Raw genomic sequence first — 13860 nt, forward strand, 5'->3', positions numbered from 1 at the left:
CTTACGACTGCACACTTGTAAGACAGGTGCTTATGCCGCTGAGCTAAATCCCCAGCCCCGTGTTTCTGTTTTAATATTCAGATCTTTGATCCATTTAGATTTTATTTTAGTTCACAGTGATAGGCATGGGTCTACTTTTAGTTTTTGGCATATGGAGAGCCAGTTTTTCCACAACCATTTATTAAAGAGACTGTCTTTCTTCCAGTGAACCTGTTTGGCCCCTTTATCAAAGATAAGGTGGTTGAGTGTGTTTGTAGTTGTGGTTGTGTCTTCTAATCTATTCCACTGATCTTCAGCTCTGTTTTGATTCCAATACCATGTTGATTTTACTACGGTTGCTTTGTAGTATAACTTCAAGTCAGAAATTGTGATACCTCCTGCCTTGCCTTTGCTGCTTAGAACTGTCTTTGCTATTCTACGTCTCTTCTCAGTCCAGATGAATTTTAGGAGTGATTTCTCTAGATCTATGAGGTATGTTGATGGTATTTTTATTGGAATTGCATTGAATCTGTATAAGAGTTTTGGGAGAATGGCCATTTTCACAATATTTATTCTTCCTATCCATGAGCAAGGGATGTCTTTCCATTTTCTGAGATTTGTCTTCAATTTCTTTTTTCAGTGTATTACAATTTTCCCTGTACAGGTCTTTTGCTTCTGTCATGAGAGCAATTCCTAAATATTTCAATTTTTTGGCCACTAGCGTGAAGGGTGTGGCTTCTCTTATTTCTCTTGTCAGAGATTTGGTTGTTAGTGTATACAAATGCTATTGATTTTTGAGTATTGATTTTGTATCCAACTACATTGCTGAATTTAGTTATTATATCTAGGAGACTTTACATGGAGTTTTGGAGGCCTTCTATGTAGAGTATCATGTCATCTGCAAATAATGATAATTTAACTTCTTCTTTTCCTATTTTTACTCCTTTTATTTCTCTCTCTTTTCTAATTGCTCTGGCTAGTAATTCCAGTATTATATTAAATAGGAGCAGTGATAAGGAAAATCCTTGTCTTGTGCCTGATTTTAAAATAAAAGCCTTCAATTTTTGGCCATTTAATATTATACTGGCTGTTGTTTTGTCATAGATAGCCTTTATCATATTGAGGTAAGGACCATCTACTCCAATTTTCTGTAAGGTTCTTATCATAAATGAATGTTGGTCCTTATCAAAAGCTTTTTCTGCATCTATATAAGTGATCACGTGATTTTTACTTTTGGCTTTATTGATATGGTGGATTACATTTATTGATTTACGTATGTTGAACCATCCCTGCATGCCTGGGGTGAATCCTACTTGGTCATGTTGTATAAGCTTCTTGATAATTTGCTGCATCTTATTTGCCAATATTTTATTAAGAATTTTTGCACCTGTGTTCATTAGGGAGATTGATCTGTAGTTCTCTTTTTTAACTGGGTCTTTCTCAGGTTTTGGTAGTAGAGTAATATTTACTTACAGGAATGACTTAGGAAGGATTGCTTCCCTTTCAATTTCATTGAAGAGTTTGAGTAGTGTCAGCATTAAGGCTTGTTTGTACTTCTTGTAGAATTGTGCAGTGAATCTGTCTGGGCCTGGGCTCTTCTTTGTAGGTAAGGACTTAATTACATTTTCAATTTCATCAATAGAAATTGGGTTATTCAGCAGTTTTACATCTTCTTGACCTAGCTTTGGTACTTCATATGTTTCTAGGAGTCTGTCTATTTCTTCTGTATTATCAAACCTTTGAGAGTAGAAGTTTTTGAAATAGGTGTTGATGATCTTCGATATTTCTACAGAGTCTGTAGTGATTTCAACTTTTCATTCCTTATTGCATGAATTTGAGCATTTTCTTACCTTTTCTTAAATAAGGTTGGCTAGGGGCTTATCAATTTTATTTATTCTTTGAAAGAAGCAATTCTTTGACTCATTGATTCTTTGAATTGTTTTCTTAATCTCTATTGCATTAATTTCTCCTCTGATTTTTATAACTTCTTCCCTTCTTTTGGCTTTGGGCTTGACTTGCTCTTGTTTTTCTAGATGTTTGAGGTTTAACATCAAGTTATTTATTTGATTTCATCCTGTTTTCCTGATATGGGAATTGAGTGCAATAAATTTTCCTCTGAGGACAGGTTTCATTGCTTCCCACAGATTCCAGTAAGTTGTATTTGTATTTTTGTTTGCTTATAGGTATTGTTTAATTTCTTCTTTAATTTCCCCTGTGACCTACTGATTACTCCAGGGTGTGTTATTCAATTTCCATGTGTTTGTGGGATTTTTGCAGTATCTTTTATCAATAATTTCTAATTTTATTGTGCTATGATCCAATAACATGCAAGGGATAATTTCAACTCTTTTGCATTTGTTTAAATATGTTCTGTGGGCTAGTATATGGTCTACTTTGGAGAATGACCCATGTACTGCTGAGAACAATGTGTATTCTGATGTTGTTGGATGCAACACTCTATATATGTCTATCAAGTCCATTTGTTCACAGGTGTGATTCAGTTCTGTTATTTCTTTGCTGATTTTCTGTCTGGTTGATCTGTCCCTTGGTGTCAAAGGTGTGTTAAGGTCTCCTGTTATAATTGTGTTACTGTTAATTAGGATTTTCATTTCTGTTAATACTTGTTTTATATAACTGGGTGCTCTGGAATTTGGTGCATATATATTTCAGATAGTTATCTCTTCCTCTTGAAGTTTTCCCCTAACCATTATGTAGTGACCTTTATCTCTTCTGATCATTCTTGGTTTGAAGTTTACATTGCCTGCAAACAGAATAGCTACCCCATTTTTGGGGTTGCTGTTGCATGAAATATTGTTTTCCATCCTTTGACTTTCAGTGTATGAGTATCCTTTTGGGTTGGATGGGTTTCTTGTAGAGAGCGTATGGTTGGATTTTGTTTCTTGATCCATTCTGCCAGTCTGTTTCCTTTAATTGGTGCATTGGGACCATTTACATTAATGGTTATTACTTATATATTGGTTTATTGTTGACATGCTTTCTGCTGTTGCATCTTGATCTTTGTGTTCTGTTTAATTGTCTGCTTTGCTTATTGGTTTTTGCTTAAGTGTATCTAAACTGTCTTTCATCATTCTTTGCAGGGTTGGTTTGGTGATCATGAATTTTTTCAGCTGTTGTTTTTCTTGGAAGTATCTTATTTCTCCATCGATTTTGAAGGACAATTTTTCAGGGCACATCAGTCTAGGTTGCAAATCATTTTCCTTTAGGATCTGAAATACTTCACTCCATGCTCTTCTTGATTTTATTGTTTGTGCTGAGAAGTCTGATGTGATTCTGATAGGTTTTCCTTTATAAGTGATCTGTCTTTTCTCTCTGACAGCTTTTAATATTCTATTCTTATGTTGGATTTTTGGGATGGTTATTATTGTATGTCTGGGTGTAGTTTTATTTTGGTTATGACTATTTGGAGTTCTATATGCTTCACTGATCCTGATGTCGGTTTCCAATCTCATGTTTGGGAAATTTTCAGCTAGTACCTTTCTAAATATCCTCTTGACATCCTTTATGTTGTCCCCTTCTTTTTCATTTATTCCTATCAATCTTATGTTGCTTTTCTTTGCATCATTTTGCAGATATTCAATTGTTATTTCCTGATTCCTTGTTATTTTTAAAAGATCTTTCCTTTCCTGTTCACTAGCTGCAATCTCATCTTTGAGGTCTGAAATTCTGTCTTCACTTTCATTGAGGTGGTTTTTACAACTTTCAATGGAATTTCTGATTCCCTGTATATCTCTTTGCATCTTCTTTGTGTATTCTGTTTGTTTCTAATATTGTTCATCCAGGGATTCTGTCTTTTTGTTTAGTTCCTCCAATTTTTAACTGTGTCTTCTTTAGATATGTTCAGCATGTCCTTCATTTCTTTTATCATTTCTTCTTTTACCTGGGAGATTATTTCTAGTTTGAATTCCTTTAAAGCTTCCCATAATTTCTTTTCTATTTCAATTCCTATTATGTCTGATATTTCAGGTGTATGGCATATATTTTCTTCTATGTTCATAGCTCCTAAGGTTTCTTGGGATGGGCTGGAGGTTTTAGATTGTAATTTGGTCTTTTGTTTTGTCATTTTCCTATCTTTCTGTCTTTCAATGTTATTCCAAGGCTTCCCCAGGGTCTGTTGGAAATCCTCTTCTACAGCCTCAGCTCTTGGGACTCTGGCTGCCAAATTCCCTAGATTGAAAGAGGGTCACTGGGGGTGGGACAGGTCAGCTCAAGACTTGCCGAGCTGGTCCAGTGCAATAGGATGCTGTGAAGTTCTTGTCTGGGGCCTAGTGAGGATCCCAAGCTAGATGGGCTCAAGGAGTTGTGCATGGGACACTCACCCTAGGCCACCCATCCTCTGGAACCAATGGTGCTCACTCGCTCAGAACTCCAGGGTCTGCCAAGCATGGCTGTGAGTGGGGATGCTGTAGCAGGCCTGCTCAGTACCTATTACACTGGTTCAGTGCAGCCAGAAGCCATGAAGTTCCATGTCTGGGGCTGAGCAAGTTTTTAAAGCTAGTTGGGCTCAGGGGATGGTGTGGGGGACACTCACCTTAGGCCACCCAGCCTCTGGAACCAATGGCACCTGCTTGCTTAGAATTCCAGAGTCTGCCAAGCATGGCAGGAGCAGGGAGGCTGTTGCAGGCCCACTCAGGACCCGCTGTGCTTGTCCAGTGCCTTATTGTTGATTTTTTGTCTAGTTGATGTATCTATTTGTGAATGTGGTATTGAGATCCCCCATTGAAATTGCGTTAGTGTTTATTTGATTTTTTTGTGTCTTTTAATGTTTGTTTTATAGAGTTAGATACACTGACATTTGGTGCATTTATATTTATAATTGTTACCTTCTTCATGGATAGTTATTTTACAAGGATATAGTGACCTTTGTCTCTCTTAACCAGTCTTGGCTTAAAATCCACTTTGTCTGAAAATAGAATAAATACCCCTGCTTTTTTTCTGGGTTCCTGTTGTATGGAGTATTATTTTCCATCCTTTGACTTTCATTTTATTAATTTCTTTTTAAAATAAATGCATTCTTTATATGCAGAATATTGTTAGATCTTGCTTCTTCATCTGTTCTGCCAATCTGTTTCTTTTGATTGGTGAATTGAGACCATTAATGTTGATGGTTATAACTGATGCATTGATCTTTTTCATGTTATTTTCCTATTGTTGTCTCCCTTATTTTCCCCTTGTTTAATTGTTTTCCTCCTCTGATGGATTCATTCTGTTGGGATTCATGGAGTTGTAATACTTGTTATTTCTTTCTAGGCTTTCCTTTAGAATATTTTGAAGTGCTAGTTCTGTGTTCATAAATTTCTAAGATGGATCCTGATCCATCACCTTCTCTTATGGGAAGTCTTCATGGGAACAACTCACCACCAGTCACTGCAATCCACTGCAGTCTACTACTCTGCTCCACTGCTGTGCCTCTCTGTGGATGCATCTGGAGGCACTCGGCTCTGCAGGTTTGAGTGTCTCCCCTCACACAGAGTTTGGGCTCATGGAGAAAGTGCTGCCTGCTTCCTCTTTCCTCTTCACTGAAGTTTCTCTTTTTATTGTCTCCATGGGCTTCAGTTCTTGTTTTACATCCCAGGGTCTGAGTCCCAGAGACTCATTTCCTTTCTTCTACTCTTCCTCACCTTGCTATATTCTAGTGTTTGGACACAGAGTCTTGGAGAGGCTCTTTCTTTGCTGCTCACCACTCCATCATCTTCTTGGAAGTCATATGATATTTAATAGCATTCTGACTTCCTTAACTGTAACCCGCTTATTTCACAATGAAAAACTTTTTGGCATTGTTTTCAGTGTATTTATTCATTTGCTCAACTTCACAACCAAATTACATGAATAGGACTCTGAACACACTGATCCCTACTACTAAACCTCTAGTCCCATTAAGAACATTAGCCAAAAGCTTGTGTCCAATAAAGCAGAAGGGAAAGGAGGAAGCTTTCTCTCATCATGTGTGGGGGTCACTAAAAAGGGTTTCACATACTTCATCAAATACCATTGACTGGAGGTACCTCCCCTGTTGTCCTCCTTGGCTCCTTTTTTATTATCTACTTCTCTGTCTTGTACTGCTAGACTTCACTGTTACCCCTGCACTATTCCCCCAGAATGGACCTCTAAGGAGCTGGCACTGCTCAGTGACTCACTGTAGCCATGGGACACAGCATCTCAACCTCATGTCTCTGCTTCGCCTCAGCACTCAACTCCAGAGCTGTCAAACTGACCTCAAAAGTCTCAAAAGTTACTGGCTGTCATTTTGTCCTGTGTTATCATTTAATAACAAAAAAAATCAACAGAAACAGTTGAGTTTCTGGTGCTTTCACTTCTAGCCCTGAAAACTCAAGCCCAGTTTATTGGCTAAATGTGGAGAGAGGACTTCTGCTCCTAAATCTACTAGCTTTCTTCCCAGAGATTCCCTATTGCCCCTGATTTTGAACAGCATTCAAACTTTCCCCTCTTCCAAGACTAGGTGGATTGATGCAATTCCCTGTAGATCACACTAAGAAGGCAGGCAGCTTCTTTGTCTGTTTAGTATATAGCAACATAATCCTGAGTACTTAATACTGTTGCTAAGAAATAAGGTTACAGGGTTGAATAGCAATAATAATAATTAGACAAATAAATGAATGCTTACTTTAAAAGTCAGACAAATGAAGATATGATTGCAGTTTGGTGTATCTGGTGGTATTCCAGGGATATGATGCAAAAAAAATAATAGAAGAGAAGTAGCAAAGATAGTGAGGAACTGCCTTTAAAAGAAGGGTCATGGACACTGGAAGGGTAATAGGAAGTAGCCAGGCAAACAATAGAAACAAAGGTAGGGAGACTTGGAGGAAGAGCCTTGTTTCATCTGGGAGGAATGTTGAAAACCAACATAGTTTTACATTAAAGGATGACTGGTAGAGCAAAAATTCATGCAATCTTTCTGGAGGGAAATTTATGCTTGAATAGACTGTGACCTATTAGTTCTGCCTTTATGAATTTATGATAAAGGAAATAGAAAAAATAACTGATGCACAAAGAATTTTATCACAGTATTGTTTATAATATCAAAAGTATGAAAATAACAATTTTGTTTTACTAATAAAATTAGAGTGGCATATTAATGGTCCAAACCACTACACCATAGTGATGATGAAGGCTTTAAATTTAGTATTTTAGTATGAAATTAAATAAGATAGGAAACTGATTGTGTCTTATTATGGTAGTAAGTTGCTTGCTTTCTTAGCATTAAGCCTTTGGTCTCTTGGATAAAATATTGTAGCCTGATTTCCATTTCAGAACTTCAGTTTTTCCCTCATTGAAAAGTCTGAATCCCTCCTCCCTGATCCTAGTCACCAGCTCTTGGATATGTTCTGCGAGTGTGGCTAATCTGACCACCCAAATTTCCACTTTCAAGGGACAGCTCACCTAACTGGGACCTAGAAAATGAGCTTAGGGCCTCTTGTTTAATGATTCAGAGAGATGTTTTCTCCTGATTGACTTCTGGATGGTATGCATACAGGAAAGAAGTCTTAAACTGAAGTCACTCTTTTGCATCTATAAATAGTGAAGTAAGACTGAGAACAAAGCTAATTCACCTGAGAGGTCATAGACAGCAAACTTGGAGAAAAAGGGAACTGGGTTCTGAAAGGACCCTACTTTTAGGATTCCCTATTAGAAGAAGTGACATTTCTTTGGTTGTTTGTTTAATGGAGTGTGATTCAAAATTTTCATTCCATGACAACAAAACATTTTACCCCATGCAATTAAGTGTAAATAGCAGTGAATGCAGCCATAATTCCTTAGTTTTGTATATCATGTATTTTTCATAGCAGTTTAAAGAATCTAATAAAAGGGAAGACAGAGAATTGAACTGAAGCGGGAAGCTTTTGCACAAATTAATAAAAGGAAGTGCAAAGACCAAAAGACAGAGGTGGAGGCCTGGGGAAGTCCTGAGGCAGGAGGAGCTGGACGATTGTAAGGGAGTACAAAACCACCAGGGCACCTGAAAGGCCTGAGTCAGGGGAGACAGGCCTAGGAGAGTGGAAACTGTTGGAGTATGGACCTGTGTCTTTATGCTAAGGGCAAGAGTAAGTGGGCAAAGGTATTAAAATGGGGGTTGGAGTGGGATTAGGACCAAAGGCATAGAGAAAGTATTAGCTTTACCTTTTGAAAGACAAAGGTTGCTCTTGCTGTAGAATGGAGAATTATTTCAAGAGAAAATCCAAAAGGACCAGAAGCAGAACTACACATAGTGGAGAAGTGTGGGTACTTTGAGAGTATTGTCAAGGAGACTTTCTGATGGATGGGGTATAAGAGGTGAAGGGGACTCTTCAGTCTGATGTCTACATGATTTAGATCTGATTATCAATATATTAGGGAGAAAAGAGATATTGGCAAAAAAAAAAAAAGAATATATTGGCAAAAGTAACATGTAGACCACAAAGTCACCGAAGCTGGAATTGGCCTGGCATATGGCAAGTTCCACAGCTTCACAAACTGTGAAGACTAAATGAAATTTCAGGGAGGAGGAGACTCTGAGGGAAAGGTAGAATGGTGGCAGGTGAGGACTTTTGTGATAAAAATACTATAAAGGATTTACTGATATCTCAAAGTCACAGAAACGTTACGTTTCTAAATCTGAGAGTGATTAAAAAAGCCCAAGATATCATCCAAGAGAGGGAAAAGAAAACTTGCTTTGTTTATAGAGAAGGTTTGAGGACAGAAAAAGAAAGAATTCAGTTAGTTTTTGATTGCATCTTCTTGAGCCCAGTATTTTAAAACTTAAGTACATGCACATTTTTTGGCAGCCTCAATAATTTGTGGAAATTGATACTCCAGGATTATCAACAAGACTATTGGGATTTTGTCTCCAGCAGGAGCTTGGAAAACAAAGCTCAAGGTCCAAATTTGGTTTACACCCTATTTCTATAACATAATTTTATTGGATAGTAACCATGGCTAGTCCTTCAGTGTTGCCAGTAGCTGCTCCAGGAGTATAATGGTAGAGCTAAGAGACTATTGCAACCTTTACCTATAGAACTAAAAGTATTTACAATTTTGCCCTTTTAAGAAAAAAACATGTTCATTCCTGATCTAGAGAAACTGAGAAAAAAGGTAAATTTAAAAATTCTATAATTTTTTATCAAACAGAATTTGAAGAATAAACTGTAGCTGCCAGTAAAAATATAATACACTGCTTATAACCTATGCACCTGTTACAGCAGTTAGTCTATTATTCAACCTCTCACTCACCCAGTAATGAAGTATACACTTTGTGCCAGGTGTACAGAGAAATATAAGATATTATCTAAGAAGTTAAGGCAAACCTTTCACCTGGGGATTTTCTTCTTGGAAGTAGGGGAAGAGTGGTGAAGAGAAACAATAAAAATGAAAAGTAAAAATGTACAGATATTAATGGTGATGTGAGCAACGGAGAAAAACAGAAGTGAGGCTGGGATGGCTTAAAATCAGGTGACTAGGGCCTTTCTCAATTGATCAAAGAACACTGGAGTGATGACTTGGAGGTAATGGGAAAGAGGGAGAGACAGAGACAGAGACAGAGACAGAGAGAAAAGTGTGATTCTCTGTGGGGGGCAGAAATCTGCAGAGTGGACAGGAGGGCAGAGGCAAATGCCCTAAAGATGGAACATGCCTGTTGAGTTTGCTGAACAGGTTAGGCATGTGTAGCTGAATGGAGACGAACCAAATGGTGAAAAGAAGTGGGAGTGGCCAAATTAAGATTAGCAGCTGTCAGCACTTCAACTTATTTTTCTGAATGAGAACATAAACTTTGTAAGTTTGTGGGCAGACGAAGGGGATGACCTCATGTAGAATATCTTATGCTTGCTACTTGGGAGGCCAGCATAGATGGAGGTGAGTAGATTAGGAGGCAGCAATTCTAGACAGGAGATGATGCGGTTAAGAAAGTGGCGGTACAGTTGAAGAGGCAGTTCCTACAGGTCTGTCACTGGGATTGTAAACAAGAATGTTACGAAGATGTATTAAAATCCAGATTACTAAGGACTGCTTTGAATGGTTCTTTCTAATAAACTAGAGAATATAGAATAAATAGACAAAGTTTTAGATGCATATAACTTAACAAAACTGAACTAAGAAGATATCTAAGATCAATAACAAGAAATAAAATTGAAACAGTAATAAAGTCTCCCAACAAAGAAAAGCCCATGACAGGTGAGTTTCTTGCAGAATTTTAATGCACACTTAAAGGAGAACTCCTCAAGAATACACTTAAAGAATACTCCTCAAACTACTTCATAGGTAGGGAAGGAAAATTTTCAAATGCCTCTGTGTTTATGGGTTGGTATTATATAATTGCTATAATGGCCATATTGCCAAAGTCAATCCACAGATTCAATACAATGGTCATCAAAATACTGATAGCCTCCTTCATAGAACTAGAAAAACAACCTCAAAATTAATTTGGAAATACAAAATACAATATAATGCCTCCCTAAGCAAAAAGAACAAGTCTGAAGGATCACAGTACTCGAATTCAAGTCACAGTAACAAGATAAAAGCATACTTCTGGAATAAAAATAGACATGAAGCTAACAGAACAGCATAGAAGACACAGGATCAATGACAGCCTTCTGATTTTGGACAAAGGAGCCAAAATATACATTGGAGAAAAGACAGCATCCTTAACAAATGGTACCTGGAAAACCATATATCCACTCGTAGAAGATTGATCTCTATCTCTCACCTTGCACACAAATTAACTCACAATGTATCAAAGACCTGGTATAAGACCTGAAACTCTGAAACTTCTAAAAGAAAATGTAAGGAAAGCCCTTGGAGCTATAGACATAGGCAAAGGCTTCCTAAACAGGATTCTGATAACAGAAAATAATAGTTTATATTTATTTAGTTCTTTATGTGTCATAGGGATTAATTCTCTTTGAGAAGAGTAGCTGACAAAGATTTTTTTCCCATTCTGCACAATGTTTCTTCATCATCTTTGTTTCCCTTACCTTGCAGATGCTTTTTAATTTGATATAGTCTCATTTTGTGATTCTTGCTATTATTTTCTATGTTATCAGAATCCTGTTTAGGAAGCCTTTGTCTCCCCAGAAGGGAGACAATTATTAGATAAGAGGTAGAGAATAATATATTACATGCATTTAACACCTATTATAAATAACATTTTATAATAATTTATGCTTAGATGGAGGTTCTGAGAGCATGGAACATTTATATGGGGTTAAAACAGTTAAAAATTTCCAGTTGCCTAACACTCAGGTTTATTTTTGAGATATGTTTCCTTTGCTTATTTCATGAATGCTCATATTATTTGTGAGTAAATTAATTGCAGCTAATCTGATCTCTCCTTACCCTTCACTACAGGAATAGGAAGATAATCATTCTTTTATTTGTAGCAGGTAGACTTTTATTATATTGAGCTAGAAAAGACCAGAGCAAACAACCCTTCCTGATTTTTGCCAGAAAAAAGGTTGCAGTTTATTTCTTAACAGAATTTATTTTTGGCAAGTGTCCTCAGTGAATGAGTGCTTTATTGTGAAATAACTATTTCTCTTGGCATGCATTTTGGAAACAGTTTGTTTTGTAAAATATATCATAAAATAGTCTTTCTGAAAGCTAGCAAATCAATAAATACTGTATTGAGAGGTTATTTAGAGAAAGATATTGTTTGGTTTCCTGTAACTTAAAATGATTTTCATGTTCAAACTACAATTGTCCTTTGCACAATAAAATGTTGAGTACATGAAAATTCACCACACTTTGTATCAGAGTGAATTAAAAATAACCTTTCCTAAGTGCTACTTATCTATGCCCAATAAACTCAACCTAGTAGGTCTTTCTTTTTCGTTATTATGTATTTCTGCAAAAAACTCTACAGATTTCATTTTGCCTTGGCGCTGAGTGTGGACTGAAACCAACTTGTAAGAAATAAACCTTTCTTTCCCTGACTTTGGCATCAGGTATTTTGTCTCAATAATGTGAGAGAAAAGTATCTAAGACAGAATTTGGAACCAGAGAAATGGGGTCATTGCTGCGACTCTACCTGACCATGTTGTTCAAGAGTCACTGGAAATGGCTTGTGGGAAGAGTTTTGAAAGGTTTGGAGATGTCGCCTGAAAGAATAGAGCTGGAACAACTTAGGCTGTTCTGTAGGAGAGATTCTGGTCAGAACTCAGGAGACCAGAAGGTTGATAGAAAGCCTGCTGATAAATACCAGGTTTGGGCGGTTTCTACTGAGAAGGCTGCATTAGTTGTTGGACTCCACATGATGTGTGTTATGGCTTGGCAGAAAGTTTGTCTGCGTTTTGCTTGTATCCAGAGACTTTCTCTGAGACTAAAATTAAGGGTGGTGGACTGATCAATCTGTCAGAAGAAATTTCAAGGCAGTGGAATGTTGAGGAGCTGTCATGGTTATGATTGGGGGCTTTTAGCTAAATTTATGTTGTGAATCAAGAGCAAAGATCCCAGCAGGATGATTTAAAACATTTTGAGTTTGACCAGGAAGACATGGACCATAAAGACAGAGCTGAGACCATTGATTGCTGAGAAGAAACAAGAGAAATAAAAAAGATGGCCTGTGGGCATTCTGAGAAGCAGAAGGTCTCAACCCTTGGCAGCCTCAAAACTGCAAAAATGAAAGACTATATGGAGGAGAATGCTGCAGAGCACCATGTTCCAGAGTTGTGACAGAGGCCACAGGAGGTTCCAAAATGGCAGTAGCTACACCAGATTCCAGAAAGGTGGCTGCATAGAGAAATTTGATTCCTCACAATCAGTTCAGAGAGCTCAGTGATCCAGGCACTCAACCCCTACAGCAATGAGAGAGGAAAGGCTGGCTACTGCTCCAGCTGGCAGGAGACTTTGGCAGCATCCACATGGTGCTGGTTTGAGGTAACTGAAGAATTTACAAGTTCTGAGGGTAAGGCAGCGCCCACCCAATTTCAGAATGCCTGGGAGGAGCCTGAGAATGTGCCCCTGAAAGGGCAATATATAAAGCTGTGACTGAGAAGCCAAAGATGCAATGGGAATCCCAGAAGTTTAGAAAAACCCATAAAGTGAATCATTCAAAGAAAGTTGCAAATATTGAGCAGAGGGGGCTTAAGAGAGAAGCTATAGGAGTTAAAATCCCTGGAAGTGCCATGGGGATGGAATCACTCAAACTGTTTGGAATTTGCAACCAGATTGCTTCAAATGCTAAGCATGAAACTCCAGGACTTATGTTTGCTCTGCTGGATTTTGGACTTGCTTTGCTTACAGTGCTTTGTATTCCCATTTGTAACTGTTGGAATAGTAATGTTTATCTTGTGCCATTGTATATTGGAAGTTTTAACCTTGTTTCCATTTATATAGGGGTTTGCAGCTAAGAGTTTGTTTTAGATCTTGGAGGAGACTTGAAACTTGGATTTTCCAGCAATGCTGAAGCTGTTAGGATTTTGGCAACTCTTGGAGATGGACTGAATATCTTTTGTATAAAGGATGTGCATGAGATTTGGGGGGCCAGGGTAGGATGTTATGGTTTATGTTAGAAGGCCCCCACAAGTCTAATGCAATCATGGATGTGGCTGAATTTAGTGGTTGGTTCATTGTATAGCACTGGGATTGGTGGTGTGAGTGCTACAACCACCCAGGGGGTGGAGTCAGCATACAGTGTAATGCCAGGAAGAAGGTGTGTCTGGCTATCTTTTGCTGTCCACGCTTGCTGTTTGTGGCTGCCATGAACTGTTGCCCCTCAGCCATGTCATTTTTGCCTTGGAGCCAACTGAGTATAAACTGAAACCTCCAACCTGTAAGAAATAAACCTTCTCTTACCTAACTGTGGGCATCATTTTGTCTCAGCAATAAGAGAAAAGTAACCAAGACATGCACAAACTAATACTATTCCATGCT

Source organism: Cavia porcellus, unplaced genomic scaffold (genome assembly GCF_034190915.1).
Source record: "Cavia porcellus strain 051 isolate PalLab524CR breed Dunkin Hartley unplaced genomic scaffold, mCavPor4.1 scaffold_12, whole genome shotgun sequence".
In the NCBI taxonomy this organism is placed as follows: Eukaryota; Metazoa; Chordata; class Mammalia; order Rodentia; family Caviidae; genus Cavia; species Cavia porcellus.